This window comes from Apus apus, chromosome 10, assembly GCF_020740795.1.
Source record: "Apus apus isolate bApuApu2 chromosome 10, bApuApu2.pri.cur, whole genome shotgun sequence".
NCBI lineage: Eukaryota > Metazoa > Chordata > Aves > Apodiformes > Apodidae > Apus > Apus apus.
The window spans coordinates 4357268-4379715 of record NC_067291.1 but is presented as its reverse complement, the minus strand read 5'-3'; the positions used below and the strand labels follow the sequence as shown (position 1 = coordinate 4379715).

The window sequence follows — 22448 nt, the reverse complement described above, 5'->3', positions numbered from 1 at the left end:
GTAAATACAAACCACGTGTTGCTGAGCAAAATGGTGCCTTCACGTTCATGGCAGACTCTGGTTGAGGTGTGAGGCAGGGCTGCCCACAGGCACGGCTCGCTCGGCCTTCCCAGTCAAGTGCAGTTATTTCTGCTGGTCTGAGGAAGGGGATTTGGCAGCAGAGTTACCCTCATCTAACCTCCTCAGGCTTTAATTGAAAGAGGTCTGACACCTCTTTTGTGAGGTAAAAAAACAGTCTTAGCTCTTCCTCCCGCCTTTTTGTGTCTCTGCATGGACTGGATTCCATGCTTTTCCTTCCCTCTTGGGGGTGGCGGCTGGGCAGAAAGCACAGGAGAAAAAGGCGGGCTCAGGGCCGGGGCTGCCGTGCGGCTGCTGCCCCTCAGCGGGGCTGCCCCTCCGGCAGCGGGAGGAGGGGAGGGCAGGGCGGTCACTCGGCTCTGGCGGGCAGGTGTGTGGCGGGGCCGGCTCCTCACCGGCTCCCTCTGCGGTTTGCAGCTTTTGAGGGAGTTCTTCAGCCTGGAAAACCTGTCTCCTTCTTCATTTCTATGAAGACATGGGAGAAAATCCGTCCAGCTCGCTCCATGGAGGTGGAGGCTGCACACCTAAAATGGCCGCCGTCGAGCAGGGCAGGTTTTGCGCCAACAGCCCCGGTGTGTCAGCCTGATAGGATCAGGGTAGGTTTCTCGTTTATAAAACGCTATACTGGGGTTTTTGTACATGGTGGTAGGTTCTGTTAAGACTTCCATGGGCTACTGGGGCAGAGTTAGGGCATGCTGGAGTTTCTCCTAAGCCCTGGCCTACCCTATTCAACAGACTGAGCACAAAAGGAACTGAGGCCATTATAAAGGTATCACATATGTGACTTCATTTTGTATGTAATTTAGCAGGATAAAGCGCATGAAGAAACAGAAGCACTCCGCTCAGTAAAGTTGCTACAGGAGGCTGCTGCAAGAGGGAAAAGCTGTTGCTCTCCTGTCTGGCTGAATGTCTGTTATTCACAGTAGAGAAAACACAACCCCTGAAGGAAGAAGTGCAGCAGACAACAAACTAGCAGAATACAGAAGGTAAGAATAAAACAAAAACATGAGATCATCTCTCAGATGTAGAGCTGTTTACTGCTGTTTAGTTTACCATGTGAAGATGGGATATATATTGTGCTTTTCTGTCACACATCCCTACCCGTGCATCAGCAGACAAATTCTGGTCTCTGCTTGGAATTGCTGTGGGGAGGACTTTTTTTTTGCCCTGCTTTGTGACTTGTTCTGTTATTTCTAGTCCAGAGCAGTTTCTTGCACACTTGCTGCACATGATGGAGGGCTTCTGACCTGTGTTGTCTTCAGACTTCCAGAGCATAAGTGTTCTTCAGGAGTGAGCAATGCAGGTTTTTTATTATAACAGAAATTATCACAGAAACAAATCCATTGCTCTTGATTATGGTCCTTGTACCAGTGTATAACAAACTAACAGGTGGGCTGTGGCTACCAGAAGTTCTCCACGCTCTTAACAGGTGTTGATCTGGTTGAGGGAGGAATAGTTCAAATTATTTTGCACACTCCCACAGAGATGGGTGTCTCTTTGATTGTTACGTGTTAGTTACATAGAGTGGTTCTCTGAAGGTAGAAGATACATTGTTTCCTGAAAGAAAAATCGTCAAAAATAATTTGTTACTGTATCAAACCTGCAGGAAGATAGGTGTTTTAATGCAGGAAAATATATATTGTTTAACTTAACAACATGTTAGTAAATTGCATTAACTGTATTTGAAACATGTCCTTTGTGTTCAGTAAGGGCTGATTTTGGAGAGGAGTTCCAGCACTATTTTTTTTCTGAAAATTGGATTTGAGTTGTAGAGCTTACTGTCAGCTTCCATTTCTGTTAAGAAATTTCTAATACAGGTTTTCTGGGAAGGTTTAAAATGTTGAAGAAACCTTCAAAGCCACAGCAGCGACTGTCAAGAGTTGAGCAGGCGTTGGAACAGGCCTTTTGTAAGGAGGAGATGAGAAGTAGTTTAGCTGGGTGGAGCAAATTTCAGACTGGCTATCTGTCACATGATTTGGCTTGGCTTATAACAGTTTTGCTAGCACCGCTCTAATACTGTGACTCTGAGTGTATGTACTAGCAAATTCAAAATGACAATTTTAGAATTGCACAAAGAATCCACTGATACTATCATGGTGGTGTTGTGCCTGGGATGTTAGAACTGAGTGCAGCCAGCCTCCTATCTAAGAGGCTGGACCAGGCTTGCTGTGTTCCCATCTCCCCAGCCAGCTGAGGTTTTCTGTGCTTAGGCACTTTGCCATGCTGTGGATGTTCTTGGGCCTGGAGATCCCATCCTGCAGAGAGCTAGAGAAATGGGAATTGCTATTCCACATCCTCTATTTTCCAGCATAGCCCCAGAGAGCAAGACTGCAAGTTTCCAGATTAACTGAACAATATAAGCTGCTGATAGGAGAAGCATGGATGTGAGCTGACCTCTGAAAAGAAGTGCCACCCCCCCAACTACATTGATCTTTTCATCTGAGGATTTAAAAGTCTGAAAATCTGTGTGATTGCAGTATCTTTTGCGGGATAGTGTCAGCATCTTTGGAAGACTCTACTTTTTTGTTTTTTTGGCACATCCCTACCCTAGATATAGTGCACTTACTTCGCTGATTTATTTGTCTGCTTTCTTGTGTCACATACTGTTCTGGAATTCTGCTTGCTGCTAATGTGCTAGTTTAAGTTATGTCACTGCTTTAGGACTTCTGTGAATGGTAGACTTTGACAGGATAAAAATTTAATGTTAAACAGAGCTCACAGGCAAGCATTTCTCGCAAAGCCTCTGTTACTGAACTCTCTCCAAAAGATCCCAACTGCTTAGGATCTAGTTTGCATTGCCGAGTTTTGCTCAGAGTGCCTAAACTTATCTTGAAATGTGACAAGGGAAGAGAAAAACCATTGCTGAGTCAATTTTATGGATGTCTCTACACTGGGTCTTTTTTTTAACGAAGTGTTTCTTTTGGGAGAACCTTGAAATCAAATTCTGTCAAGCTTCTACTTTTTTTTCCTGTATGAGTGTCCCCCTAACTATAAGCCAGAGCACTAAAAGACTGTGCTTGTTTAACAAGAGGCAGGCAGAACCAAAGAACCGATCTTCAGTGCCAGAAAACCTGGACTTTATTCCTTCCATCCACTGTTTGAGCAGCCTTTTCCCTATCAGATATCTACCTGGAGGGTAAACGGTGGCAAGAAGAGGTGAAGTTTTTTCTACTGTGTTTGAAAGAGTGTGGAGCTTTAGAAAATGTCAAATCTGAAATAAGTGTGTCCAGCCTGCTCATTAAATTGACCTCACTCTCCCACAGACTTCCCAAGCACGCTGCAGTTTACTGCATACCAATCACTGTGAGGTAGTGAAAGGCAGGGCAGTGTCTCCTAGACAGGCTGTCTAAGTGCAGAGAAGATTTTCAATTTGAAAGGGCTGGGCTGAAGGGTGAGGCTTTCAGTGAAAGTTTTTCTCAGAAGTTGATAAATAAATTCTGTATCTATAGCTGAAGAACACATATCGTTTAACAGTCATGCAAGGCAGTGTATCTCTTGCCCTGGAACACAAGTGCTTAGGGCTTTTTACCTGCAGCTTCATCCTATTTGGCTATGGAAATTTTAATCTGGCAATTAAATGTTTGAGTGTTCGTAGTTTGCTTATGAATGTACAGTCCAAAGAAGCCCTGCTGTGAGATACCCTTCTGAAAAGACTCAGTATTTAGTTTAAAGCAGGTTTGTTTACCCTACATCTTGCTTTTGTCTGTGAAAGTAAGGCAGAAATTGTGCTGGGTGAATACAGGACTACTTGGACTCTGTGTATGAATGCATTGACGAATCCAGCTCCAAAATGTCTCTTCATTGCAAGTGCTATCTCTCATACAGGAAAGAGAAAAAAAAAGTTGGTTGGTTGAACTTTTTGGATTTAAAACTCTTCTTTTAGTGTCTGGGTAGAAGGTGGCTGCCTTAACTTTCTATCGGAATGTGCTTGTACAGCTGTGAAATGGGATCTCCTTTCCTGGCAACAGACAGTACTTGCCCCTGCCAAGTCCTTCTGTTGGTCCCAACCAGCCTGCAGCCAGCTTCTGCACTTAGTTTGCCTGTTTTCTTGATAGCCCCCACTGTTGTCAAAGCTGAACCTTAAAAGTCTAGTCTGCTGATGACCCCATATTTAGCAGAAATTAATCTCGTGGTCAGTGATTTCCTGGGGAGATCACTGGAGTGAGCTGCTCTGTGGTCTTGCTGCTGTGGGATTCAGCATGCAAGAGCCATGTGCTGCATCAGGAGGCCTACAGTCTCTTTTCCAGAAACAGATTAACCCACTGATGTTCAAGATCATCTTCCCTGCACTGTTAAAAATTAGGTCATAAAGTTTCATTGTATTTGGACTACTGATTAAAACTGTCATGTCATTTTAGTGTTTCAAAGCATGTTTTATTTAGCACTGTAAAAATTACACTTCTGGAAAAATATCTAGACAGTAGTAACTGAATTTTCCCTTCTTAGTTACAAACCAGGCTGTAGCTTGAGCTTGAAATTCCTGCATTTCTTAAAGGATCTCTAGCATTGTTCTGCTAAGCACCTAAAGAGCAGTTGCTTCAAACTGGGAAGGGGCAAGAGGTTTGCTGCATTCTTTGGGAACTGTTTAAATTCCTTATAAGGTTGAGGTCAGTTTGCTAGAGGCAAGTGAAAGATTTTATTACCAATTGGAGGTGTGTAGAGTCAGAATAGAAAATAGCTTTCTTAAATGATTAATTAAAAAGCAAATGTCCAATGACCTGAACAAAAAGCTGTCCCATGCCACTGTCACTTTTCACTACACCATGCTCACAGGTATGTGCTATATGTGCTCTGCATTCAGAGAAACTGTGCCTGGTTGTAGCCCTTGCCCCTTATCCCAAAGAAAGAAAAATAAAAAAAATAAAACTCCTTGAAAGCTCTGACATGAAGGAAACTGAATCCTCATTACTCTTCTACACTTCATACTACTCTCTGTAGTAGGTGGTCATTTGAACACGCTCTTTCTCCTTGTGCTGGGAGGTGAGAATCTGGGTGATGGCTTTAAGAACTTATTAGTGGTAACAATAGACTGTTTTCTGTGTATTGGCCCAACCCCATAATATCCCTCCCAATGTATTGTCCCAAGCAAGACAAGAATGAGGTAGCAGAATAGGTGGCATGCAACCCTATAAACAACTGTGTTTGTGAGCTTGGGAGTATTTTTGTAGAGGAAGGGCAGCATAGAATTAGATCTGCTGTCAGGCAAGTCACATGATTTATTTTTCTAGGAATGAAGCCCTTTCTTTGAGTTGTGACATACCTCAAATTAAAAAAAAAATTATAAGAATTATATTCTTCCTCCATTGAGGAGGACAGTTGTGGAGATTTGGTGCTGCACACAGCTCACTGGTACATCTTGTTCTATGCTAAGCAACATATTCAGAAATTGCCAGCAAAGAGAAGCAATGTAGGATCTGTTTTCCTCAGCCTGTGGGGAGTGTGGCATACTTCTCCAAGCATTGGCAGAGGATAAACATCACAAAGAAAAGAGGAGTGGGTAATACCTGCATAAGGTTACCAGCTGGAGGCAAGCCTTATTGACAACAGAAAAATTACCAGGATAGGCAGCAATGTTGCCTGACTAGCAATTAAACCCCCGTGCTAAAAGTGAGTGGGCTGGTTAAAAAGATGCAGGTCTGCAGTAAAGTGTGAATGGTGATGGTGTCTCTTCTCGATGGCCTGACAGGGGGTACATGTACAGCAAGCACCAGCTTCAGAGGGCTCTGACTGAGAAAAAAGAGCAGTCTAGATGTCATACCTAACATCTATGACACATCTGAAAAGAAAGACAGCCAGAGATGGCCTAAAATGGATTAAAATTTCCCAATTTTTTATTTTTAGATCCTTGATTTAGATTCCAGGTAGAAGACCAGTTGTTAAGAATTTATTAATATATTAAACAAGTGACAAAAGGCAGTGCACGTTTGCTGAACACAGTGGTGCCTTTAAACCGTGACAGGCATGTGCTTTTGTTTACTCTGTTCACTAGTTCAGTTACTCCATTCATAGATCAAAACTCCAATGCAAAAATGCAATTATACTGCCCAAAGAAATTACAAGATCTCTTTCAAATACAATCAGCAAGACATGCTCTACATCAAAGTGAACTTTAAATGCTATCAAGAATGTCTAATTGAAACCACATTAATATTTTATTGTGGAAGTTGAGACGGATAAATGGGGAGGGAGACTTTTGGAAGTCATGCAAGAAGCTTGAATTGCTGACACAAAGGAGGTAAAGTATATTTATTCTGATTTCCTGGGAAAAGAAACCTTAAGTGAAAACTGTTGGGCAAAACTACACAGTGAAAAATTATTAGCCCTCCATGCTTGGTTATCCTCCTCTATTTCTTCCTTGGACTAGTATTTTTCCTGCTCTTCAACTCCCAGGACAGGATAATTGAGTTATTTTAATGTCTGTGTAGGGGGTACTGCTCTTTTCAGATATCTGTTCTAGTTGATTTCCACAGATAGACAGGGCAAAATTATTGTAAATCCTAGGAAGTCTATTATATACAGAACATCATCTGTAAGAGCCTGTTCTTGGGCCCTGAGGCTGTTCCGAGACTATCATTATAAACCACAATGAATTGAAAAAGTAGCAGTGGAATAAGATACTAGACTTTCTTCTTGTGTAGTGTACCTGAGAATGTCATTAAGAATTGGGAGAGAGGAGCTGGGGTTGCATCATAGTTCATCTGTGAATCACAGAACAGATTTTTCTTCAGGTGTGTCAGTGATAGCTGCTTCTGTTTTGTGCACAGTTGGTGACAAGTCTCTATTTGAATGGTTACTAATCTGCTGTGCTGCTAAACCCTGTCACTAGGGCTGTTACAGGTCTACCCTCTTTTCAGAAGGTGTATGGAATAATTCATAGACTTGTAAATTAAACCTCAAATTCTAGAGATACTTCTATACTTCAGCTGTAAAAACTTGAGTTGTTTGCTGGTCTTTTGCTTGGAATACCTTTAGTTTGTTTAGTCATGATTTATTTTGTATCATATTTTGAGATTTGTCTGTAAATTAAAATAGTAATGATACTGGAATTTCTTCAGGGCTACATAACAGCATAAATTAACTCATCCTATCTTGTAATCAAGCAATTTTCTCACTTCTTCCCTTCATTCTTTAGGTAAAGCTTACATTTCTTCTTAAATGCATTATTTTCTATGAAACACAAAGCAGAGTCTACTAGCCATCTGAAGTTCCCTTCCAGAGATTTCTTGGATAGTTTGGGGAAAAACAAACAAACCAATCAAAAACAATGTAAAAAAAAACAACCAACACCAAAACCAAACAAAAAACTCCTGCAGTTTGTAAGATGCCTGTATTGTCTTTAAGTAGTTTCAAATTGAGTAGTCAAAATTTGCAAAATGCTATTTCACCCTTATGTTAGAATTGTTATGGTATGTGTGTAATGAATCAAATTGAGCTTCTTCATGGGTCACTACTGATTCCTCATAAGCTCTTTCTGTCCTGAAGAATCTCTTTTGATCTAGCCTTCACTTTGGAAAAAGTTCTTAGATGATGTTTCACATTTTTCCTAACTTTATATGGATTATGTTTCCTTTCAAAGCTATAGCTTGACCACACAAATTTATTAAATAAAAATTGCTTTATTAGGTTCTGTTTTAGGAGAAGAATGTTCATTTTTCTAGAGGAAGCATCTGTAGTTGTGTTTTTAGGAAAGAAGAGTGTTGAGTCTTCTCTTTCTCCTAGGTCTGAAATGGTTTGATTGTAATGATACTGTGTCTGCACAGCTGAATGACTAAGCAAAAAATCCTAGGTGTTATTCTCGCAGTCATTTTCATGCTCAGGACTTTAGCCAGTGGCTTTACAGCCTGTGGTCCGTGTGCTTTGTGTCATATTACAGCCAAGTTAAAGGTGTGGCAAGCAAGCAGTTACCCTTCCTGCTGATGGCCTGGCTGATCGGGGCGTAGCTGTGAGCCCAGAGGGGAAGCTGGGGCTGAGGTTATCAGAAGGCTGTTCTTTCCTTCCTGCTCCCTAGGCAGGAAGGGCATATGAGGGAATTTGTTGCCCTGACATCTGAATTGGTTTCATTTAGATTTGAATATGGAGTTAGGGAATAGATGCCGAGGAAGGGGTTGGAAAATGGTTTGTAGTTATGATTTTTCTTTTTCCTGCCCTGGCTAGTGAACCTTTTAAATGGTGTATCTTTAGTATACCTTGGTATATTTTTTCAAGCTCCCTGAGGTCAGCTGTGTGCCCATGAGGGAACAGAGCTACCAGCTTGTAACAGAGCTGATCACTGCCACAGAATATAGTAGATAATAGAATATGCTGTGCAGAGCACTGGAATATAATACATAATATCTTCTATATCAATGGTGTAGAATAGTATAAAACTTCTGATGTCCGCAACTAAAATCTAAGTTCATCCAGACAATGATAGGTGCTATTCTGCTTTTCCTTTACTTCTGGGAAGGGAGCCCTTGGTACAGCTAAGTAGGTTAGGACAGTGTGTGACTAGAGGGATAATGTGGAGCAACTTCCAGCCTCACAGTCAGTTTTGACTTATATGGGGTTTGTGTTTTTATTGTCTTTGTCTATCTCTGAAGTGTGTGTGACATAACATCTTTCCCTGTAAGGTGTGGGTCATCAGAAAGGAACCACATGTAATTTATTTATCAGCACAGACAGCTTCAAGACATTGACCTCTGTAGTATGTAGACAGTAAACAATAATGGGAAAGGAAGCATAGGGAAGCAGTACATGGACAGGACATAGGGAAGCAGGACAAACGTGTTACTCGAGTAAAGACAATGTCCTGTAAGATTGTCTGTGTGAATGGTACCAGAATAATTATTTATGGTGTCTTGTATGGTTATTTTTTTTCTCCATCTCCATGTGGGTACATCTTAGAAATCTATCTGGGTTCTTTTTCTGAACCATCTCCTGGTATTCCCAGTTCACACCTGTTTCCTGGCCGTCTTTTGAGTGCACAAGTTTTCTGGGCATCTGCAAGCAATTAGCTTGCTTTGTCCCAGGAAAAGCATAGATCTTCAGGAACTCACTGCAGTTACTGCAGTGACAAACGTAAAAGCAGACAAGCTCAGTGGCAATGACATTTGTAACAATTTTCTGTCACATAGTTGTACAAGATGTCTAAGTCGCATAGCCCCTTCTCATTTGCTCTCAGCCATATTGTTTGGGGCTTCCTTTTTAAGCTGGTGGTGGATGATGTTATTAGATGCTGATTTTCTACGGTGTCCCTGAAAACGCCAGTGAAAGAAGCTACTGGGCTGATTTTTCTGTTTGGTACACTACTTTTTTGCTCTGTCTGTACCTATCTTTTGAAGAGTTTATTTACAGTGATACTGCTGAAGCAGAACATAGTCACAGCTGTACAGAAAAATTCATACCTAATAGAAACTGTTCTGTGACCTTCTATTAGGTTTGCTTGATAAATACTATATTTTCTGCCTAGATTGAATTGAATGTATCCTACATCTTTGTTAGCTCTCATACAGTTCATTAATTTGTGCTGACAAATTCAGACCTAAGCAATGGCTCTATAATTGTTCCAGCTTTCTGGGTTGGTCTTAGATAAAACGCATTGCAGCATTTGCTGCTTCTGCAAATTAAAGAGCATGTCCTTGGAATGCCCAGGGAGCTACAGAACAGTTTTCAGTGTTCACCCTCAGAGCAATGTAAAATGTGAAAGGTCGGTATAAAAATAGAGGCATCTGTAGGAAATTTAGAAAATTTGTTAACATAGGTGGGTAAATAAGGTTGAATTCCTTAGGTCCAATATCTGTCAGCACAGAAGATACATGGACCACTTTCAGTGATGTACAAACGACACCTCTGCTCCAGTGTATATTTTTAAAACATCACAAACGACAAACTTCCCACATGCCAGAGATACTTAGTGGACATGAAGTCAGCACAGCTGATCCTATGCATTGACATTTGCTGTCTGGGGAGAAATGTGAGAGGTAGACAGTACCTCCATTCTAACTACCTCTGTGATGACAGCCCTGGTGGAGTTAGCACCATCATGCTGCTCTCAGGCCTCCTGAGGCCAATGTAAAACTGTTTTTAGGATTGGGAATTGGATCTTGGCTCCCTGAAACCTTGTCCTATTGCCCTTTCCAATAAGACAAGTGGAGGCAGAACACAGCAATGAACCATTAACCTGGGACATCAGTTGTGCCAGACTACTTTTCTGTTTCTCAGGCTTCAGAAGCAGCAGTGTGTCAGGCATCATTTTTCCCTTTTGATTTACCTTCCTAATTAGCTTCTTCAGTCTTATTTTTGCTGCAGGACTTAAGAGATAGCAAAGCAGAAGTGAAGAATAGCACTAGAATATTAAAGTTTGCATGCTATTATCACTAAAGCTCTGCTTGATTCTTTAATTTGTAACTAAAACAGTATTTGGAGCAGAATGAGGCAGCATCAACCGTAATATGGAATTTTGATTTCTGAATTGTCATATGGATGTATCACAGTGCAACAAGCAATGGAGTATGATTATGAAAGAAAAACTCTTCAGAAACCATCTCTAAAAGCTCAAGTCAGCCACATTCAGCTACCTTTCATCTTTCAGGATCTTGTACTTCTGCGTGCTCCCAAGTTCTGACTAGGAGGTAAGAGCCTTAATCAGGCATTACTAGACTATAAGAAAACAGGAAGTAGGATAAATGTGAGGAAGGAGCTCAAGGCCTTCTCTTGAAGTTTCAGCTTTATACTAATTAATACTGAACTTCTACTTGGCAGTTTGTTTCAGTAACATGTCAAGCAGAAGTAGCTATATATGTCAGCTCTCAAGGCAGAAGCAAAAATGGGTAGGAAAGTAGCATTTTGCCTTTTAAAAGTGAATGAGTCTTGTCCTCTGTATCCTCTAGGGAAGACATGTTACAAGAGGAGGCCATATTCAGGGTTGTCATCAAAGCATTGTCAGCGTTCTTCCTTTTGCTCAGCTCACTATGATTTAAAGAGCTGCTGATCTCAGAGACCTGGGATTCCAGACAGAATTGTTGATCTTACCTCACTGTGGGAAGTTGCATGGGTTAGCTTTTCCTTACAAGACATTGCCCAGTGTTTCTTACATCTTATATTTCATTTGGGCTAATTATGCTGCCTCCTTTCTTCCTCTCATGAATTAATACCACTATGCCTGACTATCCATTCTGAAAATAGCTATCAATATAGCTCACAGCTATTTATATCTGCTAGTGTCAACATGAAACAAGCACATATTCCCAGAAGAAATTATGACTTTTTACTGCTTCTGCATCAGTGAAGGCTCAAAACACAGAGGCAGCTTGGACAAAGTTTGAAATGTTCTCCATTCCTGCCTTTCCCCTGAAGAAGCTGTAGAAAGATGCATGTCATGATAGATTTTAGTCTTACAGAATCTGCCAGAATTTACCCCCTTTATTTTTCAGCTTTGAAAACAGGATTTTTTCAAGTCATGTTGTGTTTAATGTATCCCCAGTGTTCAGCAGCGGATTAGCTTTGTGTCCAGGAATGCAATAAGAAATGTTTATAATTCTGGTGTAGTGACTTCCTTCCCTAGAAGCAAGTCTTCCATATGCTTTGACCTTTTGGGTCCTGAACTGCTGTTGTAATAAGGCTAAGAAAACCTCAGCAGGATTGACTAACTCAGAGGGCAATTTGGGATGAAGAGTAGCTCACAATTTAGAGCTCAGAGCATTACAAAGTAAAGAAACTCAGGGAGAAGTTAGAAAACAAGCGTGATGTCCTGAGAAGGATGTCTGAAACATGGCTGAGCAGAATATTGGTATTGTATACCTGCATCTGCTGACAGGTAGCTGGACTGGCAATACCTGGGCTTTTTTCATGTGTTTGTGACCCTATATTTATCACAGACACATTTACATCTAGGGTTCTGGGCTTATGTCCTGTAGTGTTGTTCCCACAATGCTTTCTTGAGAAACTGGAGAGAGAATATAATAAAGGATACTTATAGTATAATGAAGTACTTTGTTCAATCTCAATTTTTTTTAGATTGTGTGTTCTATTAACATGTAGTGCAACACTAGGTTTGAAACAAGAAGTATCAAAGCATTTTATTTCAGTAGTTCACTGCTATTAACACTCATCCAAAAAAAGTTTGTGCAATGCTCTTTACTTTGATATGTGCATTGGATTTTGACAGAATTTTTACTATGATGAAATGTGACTCTCAGTGACTCTGCATTGGAGTGTCATGCAAAAGGAACACATCAGTTTTTTAAATACCTGCAAAAGAGTCAGTTCCAGGGCTAATGGAACAAGGGAAGAGTGAGGGAATCAATTTTTCTAACTGCCTGCACTAGAAAAGCATGGAAGTCAGTGGGAGCAGAAGCCTCCACAGGGTCCTAGCAGCCTTAGCCACATGTCAGAGACCACGTGGAGTAGGTGCTTCATATCTTTCAGAACAGTGCCATACAAACAAGTTATCTGAGATCAGGAACAGGAGAAAGGATTAAAGAGACTCTAAGCTTGCTGAGCTTCAGTTAGTTTTTGGAGCTTCCCTGCTTCAAAAGTTTCAGGACCAAATTTCAATGATTAGTTAAAAGTTAGAAGCAAGAGGAGCTTGACATAGGGCTTTTAGCATTTATGAACTGCAGACAGTGACAATCCTTAAAAACAATGACAAAGGGAATAAGTATTTCTAAATCTCACAATGTGGGGAACCAAATCCAGTTAGCACAGCTGCACATAAGGAGTGGTGAACAGGACTGTCTTAAAGACTGAAGAGCTATAGCATCACTTGTACTTGTTTTTTTCTTGTTTTGTGATCATGCATGCAGCTCTGACTAATCAAAGATAAGAAAGAGTTGCATTCTATTTTACTGAACAGGAAACAAAGTCATATGTGTGCATGAAAACCAGGCAGAAAGTGTTCATACAGTAATTTCTGAGTAACTGATGAGGTCAAAGGTGAGAGACAGTTACAGTAGATTTGTTGACCCCAATATATCAGAGAGAGTTCTGAGACTCTCTTCCCAAAAAAGATAAGCTGGGGCTGTGAAATTTCTGTCACTTTGGTTCTATTGTGGTAGAAAGAGTCCTTAAATATCTTCAGAGACAGGCAAAATAAAGCTATATAAAATATTATTTTCAGGCTGGAAACCAGATCCAGAAAGATTTTAAGAAGCTGGATCTGAGTTTCCTGGTTGTCACCCTTCAAAAAGTGCTGAAGGGGTTGGGATCCTTATTATGTCTGGCAAGAATAAGTATCTGATTTTCTTGTAGTATGTCTAGTATTTCTTCCTTCTAGTCCTTTAAAAACAGACAACAATCTCACAGAATCATTAGTTTATACAAAAGAAAATGATAATGTTTAAGTATGGGTTTAGTTAAGTATATCTTTCTGTGCAAGATGCAGGAGATAAAAATCTGCCCACTCTCACTCTTCAAGTAATGTATAGAAGCTTTCAGGTCATGCTGTGCAGTAGAAGAGCTGCTGGAAATAATGAATCAGTAAACCATTTGCTCTAACTGTTCTTGTGATATTTTAGACACAAATTCTGAGTGTAAAGCTACTCAGACAGAAGGGATTATTGACCAATTGTAGAAGGACTGAAAGACATATTGTAAAAGCTTCTGAGATCCTGCTGTGGGAAGCATGAATTGTATCTATTTGGAAACTTAGTCTGAAGTCTCCATCATGACTGCTTATGATGAGAGGAGTTTGTCTGCCCTTCACAGCCCCCTTCCATAGGGATCTGAAATATAAAGCGTATGCTGCAAGTACCCAGTGCCACCATCTGTATCACCTTGGTCAGTTATAGGAGTGGCTTTTCTGGACATGAGTACAATTAGCACTGATCAGATGCAGTACGACAGGCTTTGATTTAGTGTGATAGTTTTTTAGATAAATACAGCTTTTTCAGGTATTCTGACAAGGCTTTTTTGAGGTTTTTGTATTTGGGGGTTTGTGGATTTTGGGTTCTTTTGCTTTTGGGTGGTGTCTGTGTTTTACAAGAGGGAAGACACTAGAAACAACACATTTACAGTTTAAATACCATTTGCAAAAGTTCTTAAGGCTGCCAGAATGTTGGAGCAGCTGGCAGGAGGTTGTTTTTCAGCTCAGGCTGTGAGTTGCAGAGCAGTAAGAGGGACCTGGCAGAGAGTAAAAAAAAAAAAAGAACCTCATGTGGTAAATGTTGGTAGTATCAGTTGGTGGGTAAGATGCTACACTCATAAGAAGCAGTGTCAGCACAATTCCATGGATTAGTGAATTCTGCCCTATGCTGTAATCAGTTAATGACAGCACATTCTTCCTTGATTTGGAGTATTACTTCACTGGATAAGCATTGTCTGAGCTACTCTAAACATAGGTGCTTGTCGCTGCTGTTCCCATTCTTGTTTTTGATTGGTATTGTTTTGTTACTGTTGTTAGAGCTGATTTAAATCCCACTTCTACGGAGTTCAGAGTTCTTGGGGGATTGATATCTTTCCCACCCCATGTGCTCTGTAAGGCTTAGCTCTTTGATCAAGCTCCAGCAAGTTACCAAGTTCCCCTGCAGCTGTTGACTTTGTCAGCATCCAACCTGGCCAGTGCATGATGTTTAAGTTAAATTGTGTAGTCGTAGGTACTGTAGGCTAAGAGCAGATGCTACAGATAGTCACCATGGTTCAGCTGATGGGTAGAAAGTTATGGAGTTGATGTATTTTGGTCATGTGTCTGAGTAAGGGCAGACTTAGTCAGGGAGGCCCTGAATGATGACTGTAAGATTTGTGGAAAAAGCTTGCAATTCCTGCAGGTGAATGCAGATAAACAGGAAAGCATACCTGCTTTTATTAATCTTCATCAAATGGGGTACCGTGTCCTGCAATATGCTGCAAAGCCACAGTTCTTTCATGCAGCAGATATAAAGACTAATTCAGACACTGCAGTTCAGGTTAAAAATGTAAACACTGAAGGTTCTAATTACAAAAAATCGCAGCCAATACCATTCATAATTAGTTAATACTAGCACATTCCAGAGTAATGGTGCAAGGATGGCAGAAAACAATGAATGTTGGTGACAGTAAGTTTTTGCAAGGAATGGCAGCTCTGCCTACACTCCGCAGAATAGAATATTGAATAAGGATCCATAAAATTATTTAATGAAAATTTGGCTTTAATGTAATTTGAGGATCTTGCTTATTTACAGTGCTTCAAGTAAGGCTAATGCTTAGTAAAATGAGCTAATAGTACTGCTCAAGAATTAATCTGGGTAAGGGGCTTCAGGTGTCCCTTTCACACCTTTGAAAGTTACCTTTTTTTTCCTTTTTGTTTTAGCAAGTAGGCTGTTGCTGTTCCACACCTTCCCCTCCAGTTCCTGTTAGTACAAAAACAGCTCAATAGCAAACCAGGCAGTTTTATAGTTTTGCTAGCTGTGACTTTTTTGGGTAAGGCATTTAAGTACATCATATTTTGTCCTTCTGGCACATTATTTCTGCCCTACTTGATTTCTTGTGCATGTTGGGTGGTGGTAAGGTGAACTGTATTTTATTCAGAGTAGCAAAATGGCGAGAGTTCACACTCACAGAAAAATCTGGAATGGTCCTCTGTGTTTTCAGACATGTTCAAAAGAAATAATGTTAATGCTGCTTTATTGGTTTTGAAGTCTAACCACAGTTTGTGTCTGTGGCCTCAGTGAAGAGTGAGCAGATGGAACCTCGTAGCACCTTGTATTAAAAAAATAGTAATTGAATAACAAATGAAAACAATAAATACAACAAACTGAAATATTTCTAGCAGATCTCTGTCCAAGAAATTTTAAAAGGGAACGTCTCCTTGTGTTTCACCTACAATGGTCACAGGCACACTTTGTTGCTTCTGAGAGAGATAAAAAGAGCAGTATGTGGTTCTGATGTGATAAAGCATCCTGTATTTCTGAGCTCATTCAGTTGATTATTTTTTTAAATATCATTCATGCCTGGGATGAAAAACAGCAGAATTCCCATGACAGAAAACTCTCAAACAATTACAGTGCAGGAAATAAATGGAGATGTTGGCTAATGCACTTGCATGCTGTGAGTATGTCAGAGATCCCCTCTCTGACATGGAAGTGTACAATCTGCTTATTTCTGGGATGCCAAGTTTGTGTCTAGATTCTGTTCATAATCAGTGGTAATTGCAGTGCAACACTTCTATTTCTTCAGTATGTAATAAACTTGTTTTGAGAGATTCCTAGTCAGTTGTGACTGGTGAGCAATAAAGAGCACAGTTGAAACATAGATCGCTTCCCTCTATTGTGCCATGTCTAGGAGCTGGCTCACTTTGAGCATGGGTCAGGCGTTACAGGATGATTTTCAGTGAGGCCCAACCACTAAAGTAATATAAGACCTAGCCCCTAGAGTAATGTGAGTGTATGAGAACCTCAGAGTTGGCAGGAGTAAGGCAAGGTTGTTTGTTTAGATTACTATGTATGGCAAAAAGCTTGGAAGTGTCATGTAAATTCAAAATCTAGAAAGAAACCCAGTATCAATTTATTATTTCTATGCAGTTGTAGAAATTAAGATATTAGAAAACTTACCTATTTGAGAGAGTTTAACTCATGGTTTAGGAGGACCAGCAATATCCCCATAATTTATTGATATTCTTTTCCCCGTATCCACCCAACTCGTACTTAGGATGCGTATAGCATAGGTTAACACAAATAAAACCCCAGATAATGCAAAACAGAGAACTTAAGTTAAACCTCTGTCATGAAGCTGATGTAGAAGGTGTATAGCTTGGCCCAGAACTGAATTCACTTTCATTCATTGGGAACCCTTAGAATGTATGTCCATCACTGAAGCTGTCCTTCAGGTATATGAAGTAATTGAAAAATAGATGAGAAGAAGAAATGTGCTCTTGAGTCTTGCCTTGATTTGTTTTCACAAGGTCTCTAGTAATATTTTACTTTTTTACAATTATCTGCAGAGGAATCAATTATGAAGGGGAGAACCCTTTACTGCAGGGCTGTAGAAGCACTGAATAGGGAGGAACTGCCTCAAGGAGCTTATGCAAACACCAGCAAATTTAACCGATTTAGTATTCAAAAGAACTGAGGAAGGGCATCTAGGTTTTCAGCAGCCTAGCTCAGTGCCAGATACAATAGATGGTACGTCATATACTGTGTTTTTCTCCATGTACAGAAAGACTCAGGAATTAAGCATCTTTCTGACTTCATCACAAATAACTATTGGTTAAAAATGCATCACAGAATGTTACATTAGCCTTCACGTAGGAGTTGGGTGACAAACCTTTTAAATATATTGAAGACCAGGTAAACCATAGACCACATGTTAATGGGGAGACACTAATTACAAAACAGATTGCATTTGTAACTCTCAAATTATTTCTCTAGAACCTATATTTTCATTAATTACTTGCATTGAAACCTTTGAAACGTTCAGGTATTCTTGGTATTTTGTAAGCTCATTATAGGAAACAGATGATGTTTGGGTGGAGATGAGATAACCCTTATAGATGATTTTGGAAGATGTTTTAGGTTCTGTGGAAGCAAGCTGAGAAGCTGAATTGGCAAGTAAAAAGCATGTCAGCCTTCCAGTTCACAGGCCTGTGTGAATGCTGTTTGCTAATCCCCAACTGTAGTGGTTTCATATTGCACATCCCCTTTTTCCTATCTCGGTTCAGACTGGCTCTGGGTTTTGAGGTTTAAAAACATACAGGTGCTTTGCAGAGGATAATTTATTGCTCTTAACAGAGGAGTGTTAAGGGATCCTCCTTGATTTCTAACAGCTACATTCTTTTGAGCTTGGTAATGCCTTTAGTGGTAATGAAAGTAAGTAGCTCATTGTGTTGGTATGAGGCAAGTACAATGTAAATAGGCATTGAGCAAACATTCAGACTGCCAAGGCAAATTATTTCAGGTTGATCTTGGCCATCTAAAAGCACAGATTGATAACCAAGGGGAAGATCCTTGTCTAAAAGATTGCTACTGTTATCTGTAGCCTTGACAGCTGGAGATCTTCCCAGACAGCAAAACACATGACTGCTTCCAGGGCAAGATCCCTGCCATACGGCTTTGACAGAGACTATGGGAAATGCTAATCAACTGATTAAACTCTTGAAAACAATTGTGTTTAAAATTAAGCTCATCAGGCTGAAGCAAACTATTAGAATATAGCACCTTCCAAATGATGCACATCCAGTGACCCCTTTCTAGACCTAGAGTTCTCCAGTAGTATGGAAAAAGCATCAGAGGAATTCGAAATATTGCTTGTCAATTTATAAATTAGTGACCTGCAAGCAGACTGTAGAAGAGCTTTCTAGAGGGGGATCACTAGCATGCTGGTACCTATGTGTTAGTTTAGCTGAAAGCTATACTGTTTAAAAACGTGATTGAATTGATACCAAGTCTTTAGAATTAATGTTAGCCCCAAGTAGAGAAGCATGTTGGAATACTGTCTTCCACTTCCCTTTGGTCTCATCACTAACGCATCCTCCTTTTATCAGGGCCTGGATGTGTGGAATCCCTGGAGCTGTAACAATAAAGACCTGGTGAAGACCTGTAGAACTGGCTGAAGGGGAATTACTAGGAATCTGAGACCTCTCCCTGCGTTTGCAGAGCAAACACCTCTTATAATGGATATGCATATTTGTTTAGTGTTGCTAGTTACAAATCTGTAGTAAATAATGCCTCAACAGGTCAAACATTTAAGGCACAATGAGTCATTCCCCAGCATTAAATGAGAAGCCTTGTTTCCAAAATTTTTGATTGAGGCAAATAAGTGCTTCAAATGTGTATCTCAAGCTGCTTGTTAAAATAAATGCCTGTGGTGTGACTGAACTTGGAAGGATGAAAGAGAAAATTGACTGGGTTTCTAGACTGGAACATATACTGCCTGCTCCAACTTCAGATTTTAATCCAAGGGCTCTGGTTTTACCCAAATTGACAGCAACTTGGCAGAAATTTTGCTCAGTGTGTTCTTTTTATGTAGATTTACCAGCAGTAAACTAAAAAAATTGGACAAATGAAACTTGTCAGTGAGCATGTGTAAGTCTCCCTTTGTGTCCAACCCACAAAATGTTATTACTCAGCTGTTGCCCTAGCCAGAAAGTATTAGGTCCTTAGTTCAGGTTGTGTTAGCTTGTGTGTTTAGCTTGGGACACTCCAAGTTCAATATGCAGAAAGCCAGCCAACATGACTACTCCGTCAGAAACAAATGGCTTATCAAATAGAGTGGCCTCCTACCTCTGAAGAAAAGGTGCATGTGTGCAGGGCAAGAAGGACACTAGACCTACACCTGTCTTTTCCCCATCATGTCTTCCCTCCAGCTTTTATTAAGATAACTTGGATACAACCTCAGTGGAGAACCTGTCAGGTGCTTCCTTTAACGTTTTCACATTGCCACATTTTAAGCTCCGTATTTCAGAACAGGATCTTAGTTTGGTTTGGAAGGGACCTTTAAAGGTCCTCTTGTGCAACCACCCCTGCAATAAGCAGAGACATCTTCAAATGGATCAGGTTGCTCAGAGCCCCATCCAACCTGACCTTGAATATTTCCAGGGGTGAGATGTACAACCTTTCTGGACAACCTGTTCTAGTGTTTCACTACCCTCATTGTAAGAAATTTATTCCTAAATTTCTTCTTCTAAATCTCTCCATTTTCAGTTCAAAACCATTACCCCTTGTCCTGTTACTACAGGCCCTGCTAAAAAATTTGTCCCCATCTTACTTATAGGCCCCCTTTAAGTATTGAAGGGCCTGAATAAGGTCTCCCTTGAGCCTTCTCTTTGTCAGGCTGAAGAACCCCAAATCTCTCATCCTGTCTTCATAGGAAAGGTGTTTCATCCCTCTCATCATTTTTGTGGCCCTACTTGCGGATTGTTGTTCACTGTGGACAAAAGGAAGTATTTTTACACAGTGTTTAATAAAACTTAGACTATGTCTGTATGTTAGTAATTGCTCTCAATGCTGCTCACGGAAGTAATTTCACACTCCAGGTGGTGTCCTGTGATGTGTCTTGTGTGCCATATGAATTAAGGTTGCTTAAACTATCCACCCTTCAGGCTAGCAAATGGAGACTCCATTTAATTTTGTAAAGATTGGAAAGCTGATAGTATTTTATCCAGCCAGAGCAATGGAAGAGGCAGAATGTCATTACATGTGAGGGACCTTTTTTGTGTGTGCAGGCATTGTAGTTTAGATCTGCAATAACTGAAGGTGCTTGGAATTACTATGAAGTGGTAGGGAGAAGCTTTCAGCAGCATAACCTAAATCTCTGCTGTGTTCACATACATTTTAGAATTTATTGATGCATGCTACTGTAATCTCCTGGTATCTATGTTTCTTTCTAACAGTGTCCAGATGGGTGTTCAGCCAAAAAACTATCCAATAATTTCACCTGTGACTAAGAAGTTAACTCACATGACTAAGCTGCCTGTGTCCTTTCATCTCAAACCAGTTAGTGTGGAGTTTACAGCTCCATTTCCAGGCACTTAGCTTTTATTCTTAGAAAGCCTAAAGCAGCGTGAACATAGATATTGGCAACAAATATTAACAGGTCTGTTTTCTCTCTTTGTCTTTGACACCTCCAAGTGCCATGTTTGTAGTTTCTTTGAAGGCTGAGTTAGATACATCTGTGGAAAAGCAGCAGATTTAATCTAGAAAGATAAAAGGTAATAATGTTGGAAGAAGAGAAACTACTGCCAAACATTACAGCCCAGATCCCAAAGCACAAAGATAACTTTAGAGAGCTCAATACAATGCCTATCACAGGATAGTAGAAGTCACAATGTATTACCCCAATTTTTTGTTTGAGATTCAAGATACCTTCTGAGACATGTTGCACTGGAAACCAGAGAACTACTTCTTTCTTGTAGTTCAGGAATGGGCTGGATCTGACAATCTTCAGCTGCCTTAATTTTTTTTATTACGAACTGGACAACCACTTGTATTGATCATTGATCAACTGTTAGAGGGTTTGGAGGAGTTGGTCATTAGCTCAATATGATTCTTTCTGTTTCTTGGGTTTGAAAAGGAAACTACAAGTAAATGGCCTTAGAGGTAGCCTCTGTGTAAAAGGGGTTGGGTAGGAGATAAAGGGATGGTGGATAATAAACAGTGGTGTTTTTTTCTGGGTGGGTTGCTGGTTCTTTGTTTTGTATTTGTTTTGTTTTTAATCAACAGGGGTTTTTACAAGCACAATGCAAATATTGAATTAAAAAAAAAAAAAGAAAAAAGTCAGTGTCTTGCAAGAAACATTGCCCTAACACAGTAGTGCATGGCAGTTGGGATATAAGTGCCCTGAGCTAGAGAAGTCTGCTTTCTTTTTTCAGCTACAGGAAAGATAAAAAGAAAGCACAGTTGCCAGTGTAAGAACTCCAGATTTTAAAATCTTCCTGTTGAGAAATACTAGTTTCATAAGCAAGGAAATGTGTGTTTTGTAATTAGGATCAATTGTTCCACACTTTTTTACTAAAGTTTAGGAAATCTAAGCAACCTTCTGCATAAATGTTTGGCAGGTGCTGTTATGTGACATGAGCTGTTTTTCCATTTTTCCAAAAGCAATATTTACAATTTCTGTACAATTCCCACACATTGTTTCTCAAGCAAGAGAGTATATGGATGCACATATCTCCTGTACTTCTGCTTTGCAAGTTGTGTAGTTCTCATGCATCTATTAGTGTAGAAGCCAGAAATAATATTTTGCTAAGCCAGCTCCTGATTGTTGTGTGTTTTTTTTTTCCCTTTTTAATTATTTATTTTTTCTCCTCCTCCTACTGAAAGCAGTGTGCCATTTAGCACTGGTGGAGTTTCCTGAAGGCAGAGCAACATTATATCCCATTACAAGTATTCTACATGTTCCACAGTACATGAAAAAATTGTGCTGTCATAAACCAAATTTCCACCTGTTGTCTTTGAAAAGCTGTCTTGTTTTGACTGGGAAAGGAGGCAAGCCCCGTGTTTCTTATGAAAACAGCAGTTTGCATAATGTGCACAGCCCATGCCTCTGAATTCCCATATTTGTTGACTTCTGAGATTCACATTGTAACTGTTGGCATTCAGCTTTGGTGTGATGAAAAACTGAGAAAGCACAGAGAGGTGTGATGGAAATGGGAACAGAGGGCTTGTCAAACCCTGCAGCATTTTGTACAGCTATAAAGCCGGTAGCATCCTTTTGCTCTTGGCTATGTGTTCTGGTTTGGTTTGGTGGGTTTTTTGGTAGTGGGGGAAGGGCCGCAGGGGGGGCTGGGGTAAGAAGCTGAGAAGCTCCCTCAGCTCCAAAAACCAGTCATAGAGCCATTAGAGGGACAAGAGATGCACCTCAGTGATTAACATAAGAAAGACTCAACACCTGAGCAGAGAAGCACTTAGAGGAGAAGAGCTGTGCTGGAGGAGCAGAGTGGTGCTGTGGTTGGTGAGGAAGAAGGTGCCCAAGCAGAAGTTTCC

At 40.3% G+C, this 22448-nt stretch overlaps 1 long non-coding RNA gene across 2 annotated transcripts in view; it reads left to right on the top strand.

Moving 5' to 3' along the window:
• LOC127388590 (uncharacterized) overlaps window positions 1-18592 on the top strand; it is a 31240-nt gene extending 12648 nt beyond the window's left edge. For both annotated transcript variants that reach the window (XR_007890407.1, XR_007890408.1), the window contains 3 exons: window positions 496-674; window positions 885-1064; window positions 18509-18592. This is a non-coding gene — a long non-coding RNA (uncharacterized LOC127388590). The remainder of the gene's footprint in view (window positions 1-495; window positions 675-884; window positions 1065-18508) is intronic.
• The last annotated feature ends 3856 nt before the right edge of the window (window positions 18593-22448 follow it).